A 17,172-nucleotide genomic window follows, 5' to 3' on the forward strand; every position below is an offset into this window, starting at 1 on the left:
TCTTTTTCTAACTTTGCCTCTAGTATTTCCCTAGAAGCAGACACACAGCAGGTGACATCACTATTTATAGAACTATCATTTCTGGTGAAGTGAGTTTTAGGGGAACCCACAGGCTTCTATTCTGCAGTGGCCCCAGGCTCACAGCTGGGTCCAAAGTAGAAGCTCACAGCTGGATGAAGTTTCTCCATTTCCACGGTGCTCAGAGGAGACTAGGGCAGAGAAAAGTGAGGCTCAGAGAAGTTAAGAGGCATAAAAAGGCTGCACAGTAGTGTTTTTTCTCCAGGTCCAACTATCTTCTCCAGGTCCAGCTACCAGATAACAAAGCAGCATGCAGAGGGAGACAGAAGACTTGGGGACCATCACCCTCAGCAGGTGGTCCTGCAGAGCAGCACTGCCCACTAGAAAGGATGTGAGCCTCATTTGAGATTTTATGTTTTCTAGGAGCCACATAAAAAATGGAAAAAGAAGCAGGTGCAGTCAATTTGAGTAATTTATTTACTTAGTCCAAAATAGCCACAATGCTATTATTTCAGCATGCAATAAATAAAACAATTATCAAGGAGCTACTTTGTGTGTGGTTTTCTCTGCTAAGTGTTTGGAATCTGGTTTGCAATCTACACAGCAGCATTTCTTGACTAGGATTAGCCACATTGCCACATTCCAGTGCTCAGGGGCCACAGGCAGAGCTGGTGGCTTGACAGTGTGGATATAGACCAGGGATTCTCAACTTTTTTACTCTTTTCTTTATTTTTCATTACCACCTCCTAAAACTTTTTTCTTTGTTGTGGTCCCATGAATTTTAATTCCTAAGATATGCTATTTAGGTGTTTATGTGCTCTCTATATATTCGGATAGCTATGTATAGTTTATCTGTAAAACTGTGTGTAGACTCTGCAAATCTGCATATGGAGAGGTGAATATGGGCTATACACACTTATGTATAGCTGTGTGTATGCTTTATGCATATTGTACGTATCCTAAGAAAAGAAGATTTTTTTACTTCCTGCCCCCACTACTACCACAGGCACCATTTTTCACCTCTGGGGCATGGTGATAGGGATACCCCTGCTAAAAATGCATGGTCTGGAGCAAGCTGTGACACCCTGAGCCTCCAGTTTCTGTCTGTGGACTAAAAAGTGCATGCAGCTCTTGTGGGAAAGCATCCAGTGGTGCTGAGAGAGGCAGATGCTAAGGTCATAGTTGTACTGCTGCTTCTGATGCATTCCTCAGAATTGAATTGGAGCTGCTCTCAGGGAATTTCCCAAAGCTCTTGTAGAGGAGTCCAGGGGCTCCATCCTTCAGCCTTGCCAGAGCAGCAAGACCTTGTAGGCAACAGCTTCAGTGCCTTCCCTCTTTTACTAGACACCTAATTGATACCAAGGGACAAAAGATACCCTTGTGGGACATCCCAGGTCCCCTACACCAAGGCTAGGCCTCTCTTCCTCCCCTGAGTGCCCACTCTCAGAAGGGCAATTCCCATGGTTGTTATCTTCTGCACAGAGACAGGCTACGTGCTCCAACAATTCCTGCTCCCTGTTCCCATCTCCCTCAGAATAGGAAGGCTGCTAGATGTGAGCTAAGTGGTTCTCTTCCCATTTTAAAAGCCAGTGCACATCACAGATAGACATATAAATCTGATGCCCCAGCTCCTGAGAGTTTCAGCCGCTTACTTCTCTTCTCATTCCACCCTTTCCCACTTGTCAATAGGACCCACGTCTGCACTGGTGGCTCCCAAGAAGCTCTGTTGTGACACTGTCAACTCTGTCATCTCTGTCCAGTTATTTCTTCTTTCCTACCTGAGTGAGACATGCCCCTGAAGGCAATGCCAGGGGTCATCCAGGATTTACCAAGAATGCCTGATGGAACCTCTGTTCCACTTACCTTGCAATTCTGCCTCTGTATAGTGCTGTCAGAACATGTGTGCTGATGTCAGACAACATTGGCTCCCACTCTCAGCATCTCCCGCCATTCCACTGACTCCACAGTACATGTGAGCAGAATTTACTGCACAAACGTGCTGAATTGCTGGGGATTGCAGAGTGAAACCTACAACATGAATGGTCTGATTGCCTGGCCTTCCAGAGCCATGCCTCATTAGGCATCCACTGTAGGGAGAAACAAAACTACAAAACTGGAAAGGAAAATGGCCTTGGGATTTTAACTGCTTTTTTTCTTCCCTGCCACATACATTTCTTGGATTATTGTGTTTCATTATAGATACATTCTCTCCCCATCTTTTGTTTAGGAGGGGGGTTCAGAATAGAAAGGAATTGGTTCAAATTGTATCACTAAAGGCTGAAAGAAAGCAAAGAGAGAAGTTTTGGATTATAAACAATTTAGCAATGTGGATTTGCTCCTGGTGTGCAGGGCTGATTTTAGATAGGTGCTTAGCATCTGGGTGGCCTTCAACAAGTCTCAGCTCCATTATCAGAAAAAAGGTTTGTCATGAAGTTGAAATGTGTTCATGTATATAGGAGGCCTTGGAAATGCCAAGCACTTAGTATGATATTAAGTACATCAGTCAGATCAGGATTTACAACAGCAGAATAGGGGGAAAACCATAGACTCTTCCATAGAGTCAACAAATATCTACCAAGCAGTAGTATACACAAGCCATAATTTCAGTCACTTGAATATGTTATGAACAACCCAAAAAAGATCCCTGCCCTCCTGCAGCTTAACTTCCAGTTGCCAGGATGCTAAGAAAAGGGGAGAAAATGATAATCTTCAGTATGACAGACACGCCATTCACTTGGCATATTAGCAGATGAAGAGTGCTCTTAGGAAAGTAGAAAGCAGAGCAGGGTGAGGTGAGGGATAAGGAGTGCTGGGGAAAGTGATGTAAGGTGCAAAATTAAATACGCCTCATGGAGAAAGTGAGACTTGAGCAAGGACTTCATGGAGGCATGAACCAGCTAAGTGGATATCTAAGAGAAAAGCTTTCTGGGAGGGAACGGGGGCCGGGCAGGGGAGGGAGAGTTGGGAGTCAGAGGCACGACAACCCTCAGACTTTTGTGAGTCTTTGTAAGACTCAGGTATCTAGTCTGAGTGGAATGGGGATGGGGCCACTGAAGGTCATGCACATTAGCCACTGGGACAGACCTTATGGTGAGAACTGACTGGAAGGGCTGACATCTTTGTCCTTAATTTTAATCTTGTGCTGCTGAATGTGACTGCTTCAGCTCATGCCAGAGTGCACAAACCCATGACCTCCTGGGACTCCTCTACCTAGGCTCTGGATCTGGGTACCTGAAAAGACAGATTGGTGCATGGATCCTACTTCTATACCCTGTAGGCCCAGAGGATGTGGTAGAGCTCACACTTTGGACCCTGCCAGCTGGCCCAGCTGCTTGGCTCATCAACCCCATGCAAGGTGTTCCTCAGGGATGCCACTGGCTGAGTGGGGAGAATAGGGCATGGGCAGAGAAAATGCACACATGCAGAAGGTGTCTAAGAAAATGACCACTGTTCACCCAGCATGGTCATCCCAAGCTAGGCCTTGGGAGTGTGTGGAGCTTAAAGATGCCAAAGGTTGTAATAAGCAGTGCTCTGTGATGGGGAATAGGAGAGGGGAGTTCTTGGAGCTCCATTGGGTGTTACCTCTAGATTTAGCCCGCCATGAACCCTGAGATCTTGACATCCCTTGCTCTTCCATAAGGGAGGGTTAGGAATGGGATCCCACAAAACATCAGAGATAAAGATGAACAGGACAATATTCAAAGTAACATAGATTCTTTATGTGGTCCACATCTGCAACTCCAGCCTCCTATCAAGATCCAGAGTTCACTCTCCTCTAGCATATTGAAGGTATGCAACTAAAAGGCACTGGCGTTCATGTGGGAGGTAGAAAGATCATTCCATTGATTTGGTTGAAGGCTCCTTCATCTAAAAATATCAACATTTACGTGAAAGATATTTGCTAAAGTAACAGCAATTGAAATATTCTTTGACGTGCTCTGAATATAAATATAGAAACACTTCTATGGATACCTGCTCACACTGGCTTCTCGCCTTATCCCTGACTCACTGAACTCATCATTGAGCTAACCTCAGTGGCTACCACACTGCCCTGGGCTGCCAAACCTTTGTATGGCTCACTGGGGAGTAGCGTCCTCCCTCAGTTACTGTCTTTTCTAGTCTAGCTTTTTCATCTGCTGATACTCTGGGGGCCTTTAAAGAAGAAAGTATCCAGGAACCAACAGTAAATGGAACCCTAAGAGGAGAGATGTGCTACCTGCCTCCAAATCTGGGTGTCCTTGAAGAGTTTTAATGCTTTCTCTGTCCTCAACTTACATATTAGAAGCTATGTCCTGTCCCACTCCCTGAACCACTATTGCCATTTTAATCAGTGGAGTCTGTGGTGCCATGGACATATTTGCATATTAACATTTGACTGCTAATAGGACACAGAGTACTAAGTCAAAAGGGGTGCTGGAACTCAAAGGCCCAAGTGGTGAGGGCCAGAGTTACTCATATTGCAGGCTAAAGACACACACCCTTAGAAGTGGGTGGCAGGAAAAGCAACAGCCAAGCAAATGGGAAAGCCAGTGAGCAGGAAAGAAGATGAGGCAGACAGACCAAAGGAAGCAAGAAGCAGAAACAATGGGGTAGAGAAACTTGGGTATTGGACTTTCCAATGACACATCTGTAATGTCAAGTCATTTTCATTCACTGCCCAGGATTTTCTGGAAAGCCAATCTGAACTACATGGGGGACTCTTTCTTAAGCAGTATATTTCCCTGATGAGAATATCTCTCCTAAATAATCACCTTATTAGCAACTTCAATCTTGTCTTTGGTCTTTCCTCAGCAAACAGCCAAGAGATTTTGTGGCTGCCTCCAAGTCCCCTCCCTTCTCTTGTCCATGGTTCATTCTTTCCCATCCCAAGTCTTGCAACCCATCTGCTAGGAGTCATGGATTCATCCAAAGTGCAGTCTCCAAACCACGTTTATTCGTGTGGGCACCTGGTGCTCCCTGAGGCAGCACAGCTTGTTCAGGAAGTAGACCTGAATGTCAATGGCTTCATTTCACGTCCATGTAGCCCCCTGGGGGAATAAGCCCAAGAAGCAGCTGTGTGGGCTGATAAGCACTTCTCTCCTTTTTCAGAATCCTCAGGTGCCAGCTTCAGATAAGGACCAGAGACAGGAGCCAATACCTGTAGCAGGTGTCAAGTCTTCCCCTTGCACCTCATGAACACTGGGGCATAGCAGGCTCCCTCAACCAGTCATGCTCACAATACAGGGGTAAGCATTCCCATTAGCAGGTGGGCTGAGTTTCTCCCAACTGTCCCCAAAATAATACTACACCTTAAACGCAGGAGGCAGATCCCTGAAGTGACTGAGAACGTGAGCTCTGCCACTCACCAACTGTGAGACTTTGGGAAGATGCTTAGTTACTCAGTATCTCAATTTCCTCATCTATTAAATGGGGTAGTGATAAACTAATCTCAGTCTGAATGAAGAATAACCAAGATAATACATGCAAAGCCCTTAGAATAGTGTCTGGATATGGTAAGCTTTCAATAAGTGTAATCTATCTTTATTATTATTAAAACATTAAAGTTCTTTGATGGTTTTCCATTGTTCTTAGGATAAAACCAACCACGTTCACTGTGGCCTGCAGATCCTGCCTAATCTTGCCCCAGCTGCTGTCACTCCACAGTACCGTGTTGGCTGCATGTCCCCTTGATGTCATTTGGGCCACACTAACCTTCTACCTATACCTGGCACTAGCCCTGTATCTTTCACCATAAGGTTTGTGGCTGGGCAGTTCCCCCTGCACAGCAAACTCTTCTGCACTCTCTTGGTTTGGCTAATACTTTATCTTCTCTTCAGTTCTGGGGTCTATTGTAACCTTCTCAGGTGAGACTTCCTTGCCTAAGTCCAAGTGCCATGATTGGCTCCTAAAGGACTAGAACCACTATTTTGCACAATTATGGAAGTACTATTCATATTGTATCCATGGGGATAGTGACTCTAGTGTGGCCAAAGCAGAAGCCCTGCAGCACAGAAATTTTAGTTAGAGGGATGGGTCAGCAGAGGCCTAAGATTTGTGCCATTGACTGGTGAAGGAATAGGACATCAAAAAGATCCATGATTTGCCAACACTTTTCTTTATGCATGAGAGTCTAAGCCCTATGACTCAGTTCTACATCTCTCATTGCTTCTGGTAACGTCTTTCTACCTTCATTTTAACACCTGTGTCATTTACAGAGACTACACTAGAGAAAGTCTTTGAGACTCTGCCCTTCTCTACCAGCAGCTACCTTGGAAGCAAATTGTCACAGAGCACATTGTGCATGCAATTTCATCAGTATCTGTTTGCTTCTCTGGTTTATACCTGGCACTCTGAGCAGACTCTAAGCAACAGCAACATGCAATCAGGTGCCATGTTGGTTCTTCCTTGTGGTATTCCTAGCATTTAGGACACAGAGAAGACCTGGAATAAATATTGTTGAATGAATGTGTAAGCCCCAGTTTCAAGGCTCAAGGCAGTCTTCTAGCACAAAATTACCAAGTTCAGTGCCTGAAATTTCACCATCACATCATACACCAGCACAGTCTCTGATTGAAGGGAGAGAGTGGTAAGAGCCTCAATTCTACTGACTGGTAAGCTCTGGAATCCATCCTCTCACCTGGGAGGCACTGGGCAGTAATATCCAGGTAAGCTGCTGGGTTTTAGCCCTCCTATTCCTGAATAGGAATTAGAGATTGGTCAGGAGGTGGTCTGGGCTGATTCGTCATAGACATTGCTAGAGAATGTGGCCAGGGCATCACTTTTTAAGCAAATTGTCCCTACTCCTGGGATTTTGATGCAGCCAGTCTTAAGAAAGTTTGAGGGGTAGGGGAAGATGGCTGAGGGACCAGAAGATGCCAAAGTTCTTTTGTTTCCCTAAGAATCCAAGATGTCTTGAGAGAATAGATGGTTCAACCTTCCAAGATGAGAAGAGCAGGCCTTGGCTCTGTTTCTGATTAAGGAGATGCAGTGAAAGATCAGTAATAGAGTTGGTCAGGAAATAGGAGTTCTGGACTGGAGGCTACTAAGTGAAACAGAAGACAGGGCTTGCTCAGTTTTCATAAAGGGTCCTTAATTTAGAGGAAGACTATAATAGTGTCAGTGTTTGTGTCCTCTAAAATTTGTATGCAGAAACCTAACTCTCAAAATGTGGTATTAGGAGGTGTGGCCTTTAGAAGACAGTTAGGACCTAAGAGTGGAGTCCTCATAAATAGAATTAGTACCTTATAAAAGAGGTCCCAGAGTCTCCTGGTCCCTCCCACCAGGGGAAGACACAGCAAGAAAATGCCATCTGTGAGGAAACTGGACCTCACAAGATGCTGAACGTGTCGATACCTTGACTTCTCAGGCTCTAGAATATTGGGTTTAGAAACAGCTCAATTTATAGCTTATTGTTATACCAGCTTAGAAGGACTAAGTCTACATCCAAATGGAATATAACTAAATACTGATATTTCTATCATGTTCTGGGCAGGAAAAATGGCAGACATCTCAGCCAAATCAGGAATATGAAAGATATTCACTTTTTGGGGGGATACTAGAGTTTGAACTCAGGGCTTTACATTTTCCAGCCAGGCACTCTACCACCGGAGCCACACATCAGCCTTTTATGCTTTAGCTATTTTTCAGGTATGGTCTCTCAGTTTTTCTAGAATCAGCCTCAGACTGCCATCTTCCTTCACAACTAGAATTACAGATGTGTACCACCCCACCCAGTTTATTGACTGAGAGGGAGTCTCATTATCTTTTTGCCCAGCTAGCTTCAAACTTTGAACCTCCCAAACTCTGCCTCCTGAGTAACTGGGGTTATAGGCTGAAGATATTCATCTTTTATTGGGTGAATACTATACCTCACACTGTGCTTAGCTCTCCAGTATACACTGCATTATTTAATTTACAGAGTTAGCAGCATGGGCATTGTCCTTCCCATTTTATTGCTGAGGTGACAGGGTCAGAGAGGTTGAGTGGCTTAATTAATGCCATAGAGCTGGTGGTGCACTGCCTGGTTGGGCTTGCACTTGGGCTTCTTTCCAAAGAGTCACAGGCTTGTAGGTGTCACCAAATGAAGAATTTTGAGGACAGAGCTCTCAGTTCATAAATATTCATCATAATCCTTGTTTTCATGCAGGCGCTTAGAGTTTCTAAGTATTTAGATCTTTATTTGTAAACTGCCTGACGGTAACTCTCAGAGGGAACAGAATCCATTCCTTTTTGATTGTCATGTCCCCAAATGACCTGTCTGATAGGTCGATACTTCTAACACCAGCAACCTCAGACTTTAAATGAACCTGTTGATGCCAACATTAGTTTTCAGTAACAGTAGTAGAAATTCCAGGCATATAGATGAAGCTTTGTCAATTGCAAAGTATAGAACTGACTGGACCCTGACCACAGTCCTATGTTGTGGGCAAAATGTTGTTACACTACATGCAGGTAGGAGAGGAAAGTGAGACAGCAGATATCCCATGTGCACTGGTTGATTTCATGTCTAGCACTCATTGCACTGCATTCCTACTTTTCATGAAATCCATGATGAAATTGTCACCAACACCAGGTATGGTAGCAAAGATGCCAGTGGGGTCACCACACAGCATGGATTACACAGGACCAGGGAAAATTCTGAGCTGAGACCCTGGGGGGGGGGTCTAATGGCCCTGTCTGTGAACTATGTTCTCTTAGGGTGAGGCAGAGTTGTAGGAGGGAAAAGCAACAAACCAGGAAGTGGAATAGCCTCTTGCAAGTCAGGAAACTTTGCCAACTAGGTGCCTCACTTGCTTTACCCTGACCCCATCCGTCTGAATAAAAATGCAGTGACCTGGGAGTGGGTAGTCACCATCTGTCAAGCTCCAGGGAAGCCCTATAGCTCCCTGAGTAGACAGCATGGTCATCACTGCTTTAGCTCTGTCTTATCTATCTCACAGTACCAGATTATTTTCCCTCACCCTTTACAGGGGCAGCATCTGCAGCACTCTGAGTCTCAAAGAGAAGATCAGGTTGGTCAGTGGACAAAGAAAAAAAATGCATCCAGTCAAGCAATCACACTCAAATAAATGAAATCATAAAGTAATCAGAAATTGATGAAGGACGCTAGATGTTTGATCTGAGGTCTGAACTTTTAAACATGCAAGTCAATGAAGACAATGTACCCTAAAACACAGAGCAATCAAGTTTGAATCATGTTTTAATAATGTTAAAACCTGTAATCAAATAATGTTGAAAGGGAAACAACAAATTGGAAATACATAAATATATATGGCAGAGGAAGTCAATGTCCTCAACATAGAAAGGGTTCTTACAAATCAATAAGAGGGATGAACATGCAAACAGGAAGAAATGAAAAATGAGCCAGAAATTCACAAAGGTACATTATCACCAATGAGGAGTCAGAGATTCTACTTCACTAGAAATCAAATAAATGCTAGTTTAAATTACATACCTAGGTTTACTTTTTGTAAATAATAAAGAGAATTTAAAGTTATATTAGCTAGTTTTGCAAGATTAGGAATAAATCAGTAACTTCCTACATTGCTGATAAGGTTGTAAATCTTTTTTGGGGGACTGATTTCATCATTGGAAACTTTCCACAAGAAGTTAGTAACATCCAAGTCAGACACAGAGAAAGAATCATAACAAGATGAAACTAATAAATAAAACCAAAACAAAACCACAGTCTAGCGTATCAAAAGGAATAATATAATACACGATTAGTACAAAGAATAATCTATTCCAAAAAATGAAGGGTTCTTTCAATTACCAATGTAATTAATCTTATCCATAGTTCATAGTTCACCCCCAAATGACTTCAAATGTATTTGACAAAACTCAACATCAGTTTCTGAAGAAAAGGTATTAGTTTTGTAATCCATGAAAAAAAGAAGGAAGTTTTCTTAACGAAAGGGGAAAACTATGTATTATAGTTACTTACAGCATGCCCAGACATGCCCAGGTACAGAACAAAGACTTCAACAAGTCCCTGCCCTCATGGTAATTACAAGCTAGGAGGGAGACAGGCAATGCATTGATTTGACTGTGTCACTCCAAAGTTCATGTTGAAACCCAACTCATGTTGTGGTAATATTAATTGGTGGGGTCTGTTGTGAAGTGATTAAGCCATGAGGGCTCCATCCTCACAGATAGATTTCATTTTATGGAAGAGCTGGAGAGAATTAGCTTTGATCTTTTTGCCCTTCTGCCTTCTACCATGTAAAGACAAAGAATACAAGTTCCCATCATGGAAGCAGGGAGTGGGCCTCCACCAGACATCCTACTTGCTGGTGCCTTCATCTTGAACTTTATAGACTCCTAGATCTGGGAGAAATATATTTTTATTCTTTATAAATTATTCAGCCTGTGGTAATAAACAAACTGAAACAAGTGGCAAAAGTAGATAGAGATAAATGGATGGATGGATAGATAAATTGATAGATAGGTATATAGATAAATTTAAATTAAAAAAAGAAGTGAGTGATAGGTGTTGTGACAAAAATTGAGGTAAAGGTGTACAGAGTAATTAACAGTCAATTTCATTTTTAGTGGTGAATGAGTCTGGACTGTACTATTAAAGAAACAAAGAAGAGTAGGGCTGCTCAGACAATTATTGTTCAAAATTGCTTTCAAAATGCAAGCAATCAATATATGTGGATATAAAGATAACAAAATTCTTTGGGGGAAAACATGAAAGCCATACAAATCAAAATAGTTGAAGAATCCAAAGACTGAATTTTGCCAACAGCAAACTATCACAATGGATGGGGAAAATTGCATCCCCAATTATAGCCAAAACCTGTGATGAACAGGGCTGAAAAGAAACTAGATTGTTGGATGTAAGAGGAACACACTCCTACCCTGCAGGGGAGAAATAGCAATCCCAGGTTCTAAGAGCTGAAGAAGAGACATGTTAAAGTTGATTCAGGGCAAAACTCTCAGAAATGACATCAGGAAAGAATAATCTCACACTGACTGACCCTCACAACACTCTTAGGAGCCTCCTGTTAAGGAATAGTCTACCCAAGAGAACGTCCCTAAAAAAATATATCCTCTCCAGGTCACAGCTGGTTGCATCTGATGACAGTGATCAATTGCTCCATTATGTAGATTTGTCTTTGGCTTCATTCCTGTCCACCAGACAGTCTGGTTGCCGTCTGTTCCAGACACACCAAGATGTTTCTGGCCACAATATGGTGGTCTGTCTGTAGAGAAGTCCTCAGCCTAACACTGTCCCTCTCCCCTGAGAATCCTCACCCTTTTGATAGTCCTTTATGAAAGGGAGGGCTTATGAGGTGCGTTGGTTAAGAGCCCAGACTTTGGTGTTGGGCAGATATTAACATTGTTCAGCTTGTGAAATGGGAATAAGGAGTGCCTGAGCAGGCTGGGACAGAGAATTCCAGACAAAAGGAAGAAGCTGTGGAAAAATTCCCTGTCACAAACCCTGGGAGTGTGAAAGGCAGTGAGGACTTCTGTGCTTTGGAGTCTGGTGGGGAGATGAGCAAAACTGGCGAGTTGGGAGTCAGACAATGCAGAGCCTTGAAAGACCTGATAAGAGGTTCAAGCTTTGTGACAGAGGCTGTGGGAAACCAACCCTGGAATTAAACCAGAGACTGACTTTATCACATTTCCCATTTCCAAGAAAGAACACAGTGATGATAGTCTGGATCTGTGTAACAAGAAGATCCGTAGCAGGAGAGGGAATAAGGCTGTCAGCTTCTTGTCTCTAAGTTCGTTTTGCAATTACCTCCTTCCTCTGATAACTTGGATGGATGCCATTTTTACCACTCTGCTTCCTGCTCAGCAAAGCCCTGCATTTCACCCATGCTTGAACAAACTGTGCTGGAAATTTTCAGGGCCACAGTGGTCAGATTCTGGGTAGAGATAAAGCAAAAGAGAGGAAAGCCAAGGAGTGCTGTCTTGGACCTCAGGTGGGTCCCTAGGCTTAGGTGTGTACTTACTCTAGAAATGCTGAAGATCAATGTTCTTGCAACAAGTGGTTCATTCCTAGGAGGAGAGATGCTCAAGCAGTGGTCTCCTTGCAGAGATACTTGTCCATGGTCCCTCATTGGATTCTCCTAATACACACCTGGATGCATGTATGCACACATGTGCCTCCCCAACCAAATTATTTATAATGTCAACAAATGATACTCCTCAAGTTTATTTCATTCTGATATCTGGCTGACTGACTCCACAGAACTCCCTCCCAGTCTCTTGGCTCCTACGGTACCTCTTATCTTGTTCCCACAGAGGGGGTTGATGATACTAGCATGTTGATCCCACTCATGGTTCTGAACTACTTGTCCTGACCCAACTGGGAATGGTATCATCTGCTGTTTATTTCATTTGGTACTCTGAGGATTCTATGTGGTGTGTGAGTATTTTCTAAACCAGTGCTCTGCAAGTTTTACTGTGCAACGTGAGACTCTGATTTAGTAGGTCTGGGTTGGGGTCCAAATGTCTGCATTTCTAATACAAAGGTGATTCTGAGGCTGCTAATTAATGTGCCATACTTGGTACATTCAGACTCCAACACTCACAGAACTCTCCACTGTAAGCTTCTTAACAGCAATTTCAAAGTACCACCGGGCTTGAAATAAATACGCTGGACCTAAAATTCTGTGTTGTCACCTGTCAGCCTCATCACTGTAGAGGAAACACTTCCTAGCTCTGAGCCTCAGTCCCCCATCTGTAAATAAAGCCTGTGGAAAACATGGCAAAATCTAGGGCTAGAGCAAGAAATACTGGTGACTTTGGAGGAAAGGGAAAAAAAGGTGGAGAAAGAGGAGGAAGCCAGTATGAAGTAGAAGGAGCAGAGCTATTACTTGCAATCTTAACACTGCAGGCAGAACCAGTAGTAACAGGGTTATAAATCCTACACTTAATAAGTGTTAAGGGGAGCGCATCTTGAAAGATAAGGGGCCAGGCTTTTGGAGAAAGCCTGTGAATTATTCTACATCCAAAGAAGAGTCTGAGAATAGATTTCCTTCACCAGGTCCACAGCAGTCCTGCAGCATCGTGGTATTAGGGGAATCCTTTATTTTCTGCCTTAAGCAGCCTACCCTCTGGGTCTCAGTACTGTAAGACCCCAGCATAGTATATGAAAATCTACAGGCTCAGCAAGGCAAGGAAAATCATTATGCACACGAGTAGAAATCTTTGTAGAATTTGTAAATGTCCTTTTGCTTTTCTGAGGTTTTCCCTTTCTCGGTTCTCTATTTAAACGGGATAATCAAGTCTGTATTTACTGATTGCTTCAAAGGAATCATTTTGTTTTACATAATCACTAAGATTTTTCTGCTTTGGGAAGTTGGAGAAAGACATGAGCTCTCTATTCTTATTTCTGCCAATGTTCTGCTCATGGCAGGGGAGTTGGAGCCAGGCAGTGAAGGAAATACTCTTGTTCAGATTCTCCTGCCAGGAGCTTAGCATAGGAGAAATAAAGATGGAAGACATCACTTAGTAGAACTGACAATTGATGAAATAAAGTGTGTATTGTACAGTTTCAGGTACTATGCAGCCCAAGGAAGGGGAAGGAACATAAGATCCATTAGAAGAGGGACTGTGGCTGTCTTGTGTAGTATGGCATTCCTGGTGCCTAGGACACTTGGAGTTACAGAGTAGGACCAGAAGAATATCTATGGAATAGATTTGGGGTCTTTAGGAGTCTTAGATTGTTGTCTCAGCCCTGATGTTAATTACGGTGTGACTCTTGGCAGATCATTCCCCTTTCCTTGTCTCTAAATCTTTATCAGTAAAAGTCAGCATTTGGGCTATGTGCCATTCAACATCCTTTCATGTTCTGGTATTTTTCTCTCTGGATCCCCTATTTTCTTCTTTTTTTGTGAGCTGACATTCTCTTTATGCTAATTATTGGCTTTTTTTCTGATTATCCACTAGATTAAGTGCTCTGTGTGAGGATCTGACTTTCCATCTTGATCAACCCTGTATTCTTAACATTTGCACAAAGCATGTGAATATTTACAACTCACTGACTAACTGCTGAATAAACAAAGAAATGGACAAGCTCTATCTTAAAATAATTAGAGGCAGCACAGTGCAAAGGTCATGATATGGGCTCAGGTTCAGATTGCCCTTATTTGAATTGCAACCTCACCACGTATCAGCTCAGTGACCTTCTGCAAATTATTCTACTCTTTAACTCAGTATCCTCATCTATAGAATGCAAATACTAATGTTAGCTACCTGTTAGGATCGTGAAAGTTTAAATAATGTAATGCAAATATCTTAAAACAGTTCTGATACTTATCAGCCATTATAACAGCCCCTCCATCACTCAATAACTATCTAGATCATTAACAGAAAAAAAGAAATTCATTGTGAATTCTGTATATGAGTTGATACATGTGACACTAGGTCAACGTGCCCCAGCAAGCCTCTAAAGTGATCATTCCACCAGATTTGGTGCTTTTTCTGTGCTTCCACCACTCCAGTTTTGCACTTGGGATCCCACATTTCATTTTTAACATGCATGTCTATGCCTCTGCCTTTAGATTCTATTTTCCTTAGCCTGTCTGGCTTCCTATGTCTCATGTCCTGCCATCCCCCTTCCTCACTCTTGTTATAGTGAAGTGCCTCTGTGCCTTGGCATAGGCTGTTCCCTTGTTTGTGAAGGACTCCTCAGTTTTTTCCAACTGTTTAACTCCTGGTCATTGTTCAAGTCTCAGGTCATGCCCCTATATTGAAGACTTTTCAGACCTCTAGGCTGGTGAAATATATGACACAGTTTTATTTATTTCCCTGAAGCAACAAAAATTAAATTATGACATAGGATGAAAACAAACAAAAAACAGTGGTAGTCACTAAGAGTAGCTCAACTGACTATGACACCCCAATCACCATCTTGCAGACTTAAATTTGGGGCAACATAGCTAGAACTTCTTCCTCTCACCATTCCCAGTGCCACCTGAATCCCCATGGGGCAGTCGGAACTTGGTCTCTCACTTTATTTCTTCCCCATGAGACTTAAGAGAAGCTTAATATGCCCAATACCTCCTTCCTTGGCCTTGGCCCTGTTTGGAAAATGAAATAAACTGGCCAAGGCTTGATGCCCCTAAATTGTAATTTCAAAGTAATTTGAACTCTTTTCCACTTGGGGATGGATGGAAAAGCTAAAGTCTCCTTGAATCAGCATGTGGAACTAGACAAAGAATTAAGGTGTCCCTGTGCCTTGCTTGAAGCCCATGTGAGATCTGCAGGATAATCAATTTCACAATTCTGTAAAGCTGATTGGAATGTGATTGCAAAGCCAGCCTGAACATTCTCTCTGGGCTTTAGAAAACCCTGTTGTAGAGGGATATAAAGTGTACCATGTCTGACCACCCATAACAATCCACCCAAACCAAGAATTCCTTTTATCCTTAAACTTTAATCCTGCCTAGGACCTGTGTGGTTAATATTCCACAAAGAACTGTAGGCTTTGAGCCAGACTGTGAGCTACTATGGGCTGATTGAGAAAAACCTAGGACTTCACTGTTGCCTTCTGCTTGGCCCCTACCTCAGTTTCCCTATCCCATTTTCCAGCTGTGTATGGAGTCTGCATCCCTGCTTTAAATCACTCTGTCACCTCCTCCACGTGGTAGAGTGCTGTTTCAAAAATGGCTGACTCACTGGCTCTGAGATGAAATAGGCACTGACTGGTAGATTATTTAGAGATCAAGGTTAGCCTCCACCACCAGGCTGCCTGGACTCTGAACCACCTGGGCCTTTCCTCTTGAGTTTCTCACTTCCCTTAGCCTCAGGCCTGCCTGCACTGGTTGGTCAGATAGTTCACCTTCTCATAAGCGTCTGGATCAAGTGTCTGTGAAAACAAGAATAAGTACCTGGTGACAGAGCATGGGTTTCCTTTCTAGAAATCAGACCCCAGCTGGAAAAGGAAGGTTGTCATTCAATGACTACAGCAAAGCCCTGAGAGAAGACCAGTAAAGGGCAAAAAGAAAGAACCCACTTGACCCTATGGCTCTTGGTAAAGGAGTACCTATCCAGCTCTGTCTGAAGTTTGTTCTGGTTCTCCCACTGGATCCTGAGTTCCCAAATAGCAAGGTGAGTTTCTAATTCATTTTGCTATCACAGATTATTACATTAGCTGTCTCACAGGAAGCCTTTAAAATTATTTGTAGAATGATACTAGCCCCCTTTGAAGGTAGGCAGGGACAGATGACTTGCTTTGGGCAATGAAATATGAGCAGAAGTGACGTGTTATATCCATGTAGATATTTTAAAAGTCAGATTCTCTTTTCCCTCTGACATGACAATTGGCAGTACTCACCATGATGGCAATTCCACTAGCTTGCATCCCTGCATGACTCTGCTCTCTATTTGTATAAGATGGGTGGCAGTATAAGTGAGAGGTAAACTTTTGAAGTCTTGATGCATAGTATGGGAGAAAGATAAACTTTTGATGTTTAAGTTCTTAATATTTGGGGGGGGCACTGATCAATGAAGTGTAACCTAGCCCAAACTGAATGATACAGTGCTCAATACAAGTTTTAGACTCAGCAAGAGGAAGGAAGAGAGTAGAGAGAGAGAAGGGAGAGGAAGGAAGGAAGAGAGAGAAGAAGGAAACAAGAAGAAATGACTAGATTGGTCTTTCAACTTAGACATCTGGGAACTAAGGTTAATCTTTCTTCTGCTAGCTTCTACCTTCAACACTCTGAGAAGCTAAGAGTATTCAGACACCAAGTCCATGCTTCTTTTCTGTGATAAAGAAAATTCTATTTTCTCAACTCTAATGCATAACATAGCAATATTTGTAGGGAAAGGTGGCAGAGAAATGAGGCGGGAAACAAAGCAATTGTGACTTTTTTTGGTAATATATCCAAGCCATAAAGATTTCATTAGATTCCCTAATATATTGCTAATGAAAAATAAGACCCTTTTCTATTTTACCTACTTTCTGAACATTAGAATCAACTTGGCTTTCCAAGCTTTGCACCTCATTTACATTAATTAGAAAGTTCCATATTAAGGAAAGCTTTTAAAGGGCTGTTATTGTAGATGATTTTGCTGGCAAGTTGCATTGTTCTGTTTAATAGCACATAAAATGGCATCAATAGAGGAGACTTTGATAAAATTGAAGTTTGATGGACTCTGGGGCTCAGCTGGCCTTTGCTGAGAGGCCAGGATTCAGGAATATTTTCCTACTGAGGG

General features: G+C 42.7%; 1 protein-coding gene and 1 long non-coding RNA gene across 15 annotated transcripts in view; one reads left to right on the plus strand and one right to left on the minus strand.

The window, feature by feature from the left end:
• Ptprt (protein tyrosine phosphatase receptor type T) overlaps window positions 1–17,172 on the minus strand; it is a 1,025,960-nt gene that overhangs the window by 280,815 nt on the left and 727,973 nt on the right. The gene's annotated exons all lie outside the window — the stretch shown is intronic.
• LOC141423408 (uncharacterized) overlaps window positions 15,528–17,172 on the plus strand; it is a 77,847-nt gene continuing 76,202 nt past the window's right edge. The window contains exon 1 of one of the 4 annotated variants that reach the window (XR_012448260.1): window positions 15,528–16,065. This is a non-coding gene — a long non-coding RNA (uncharacterized lncRNA). The remainder of the gene's footprint in view (window positions 16,066–17,172) is intronic. The other 3 variants (XR_012448263.1, XR_012448262.1, XR_012448261.1) reach the window with 3 other exon arrangements.

This window comes from Castor canadensis, chromosome 5 (assembly GCF_047511655.1).
Source record: "Castor canadensis chromosome 5, mCasCan1.hap1v2, whole genome shotgun sequence".
NCBI classification, from domain to species: Eukaryota; Metazoa; Chordata; class Mammalia; order Rodentia; family Castoridae; genus Castor; species Castor canadensis.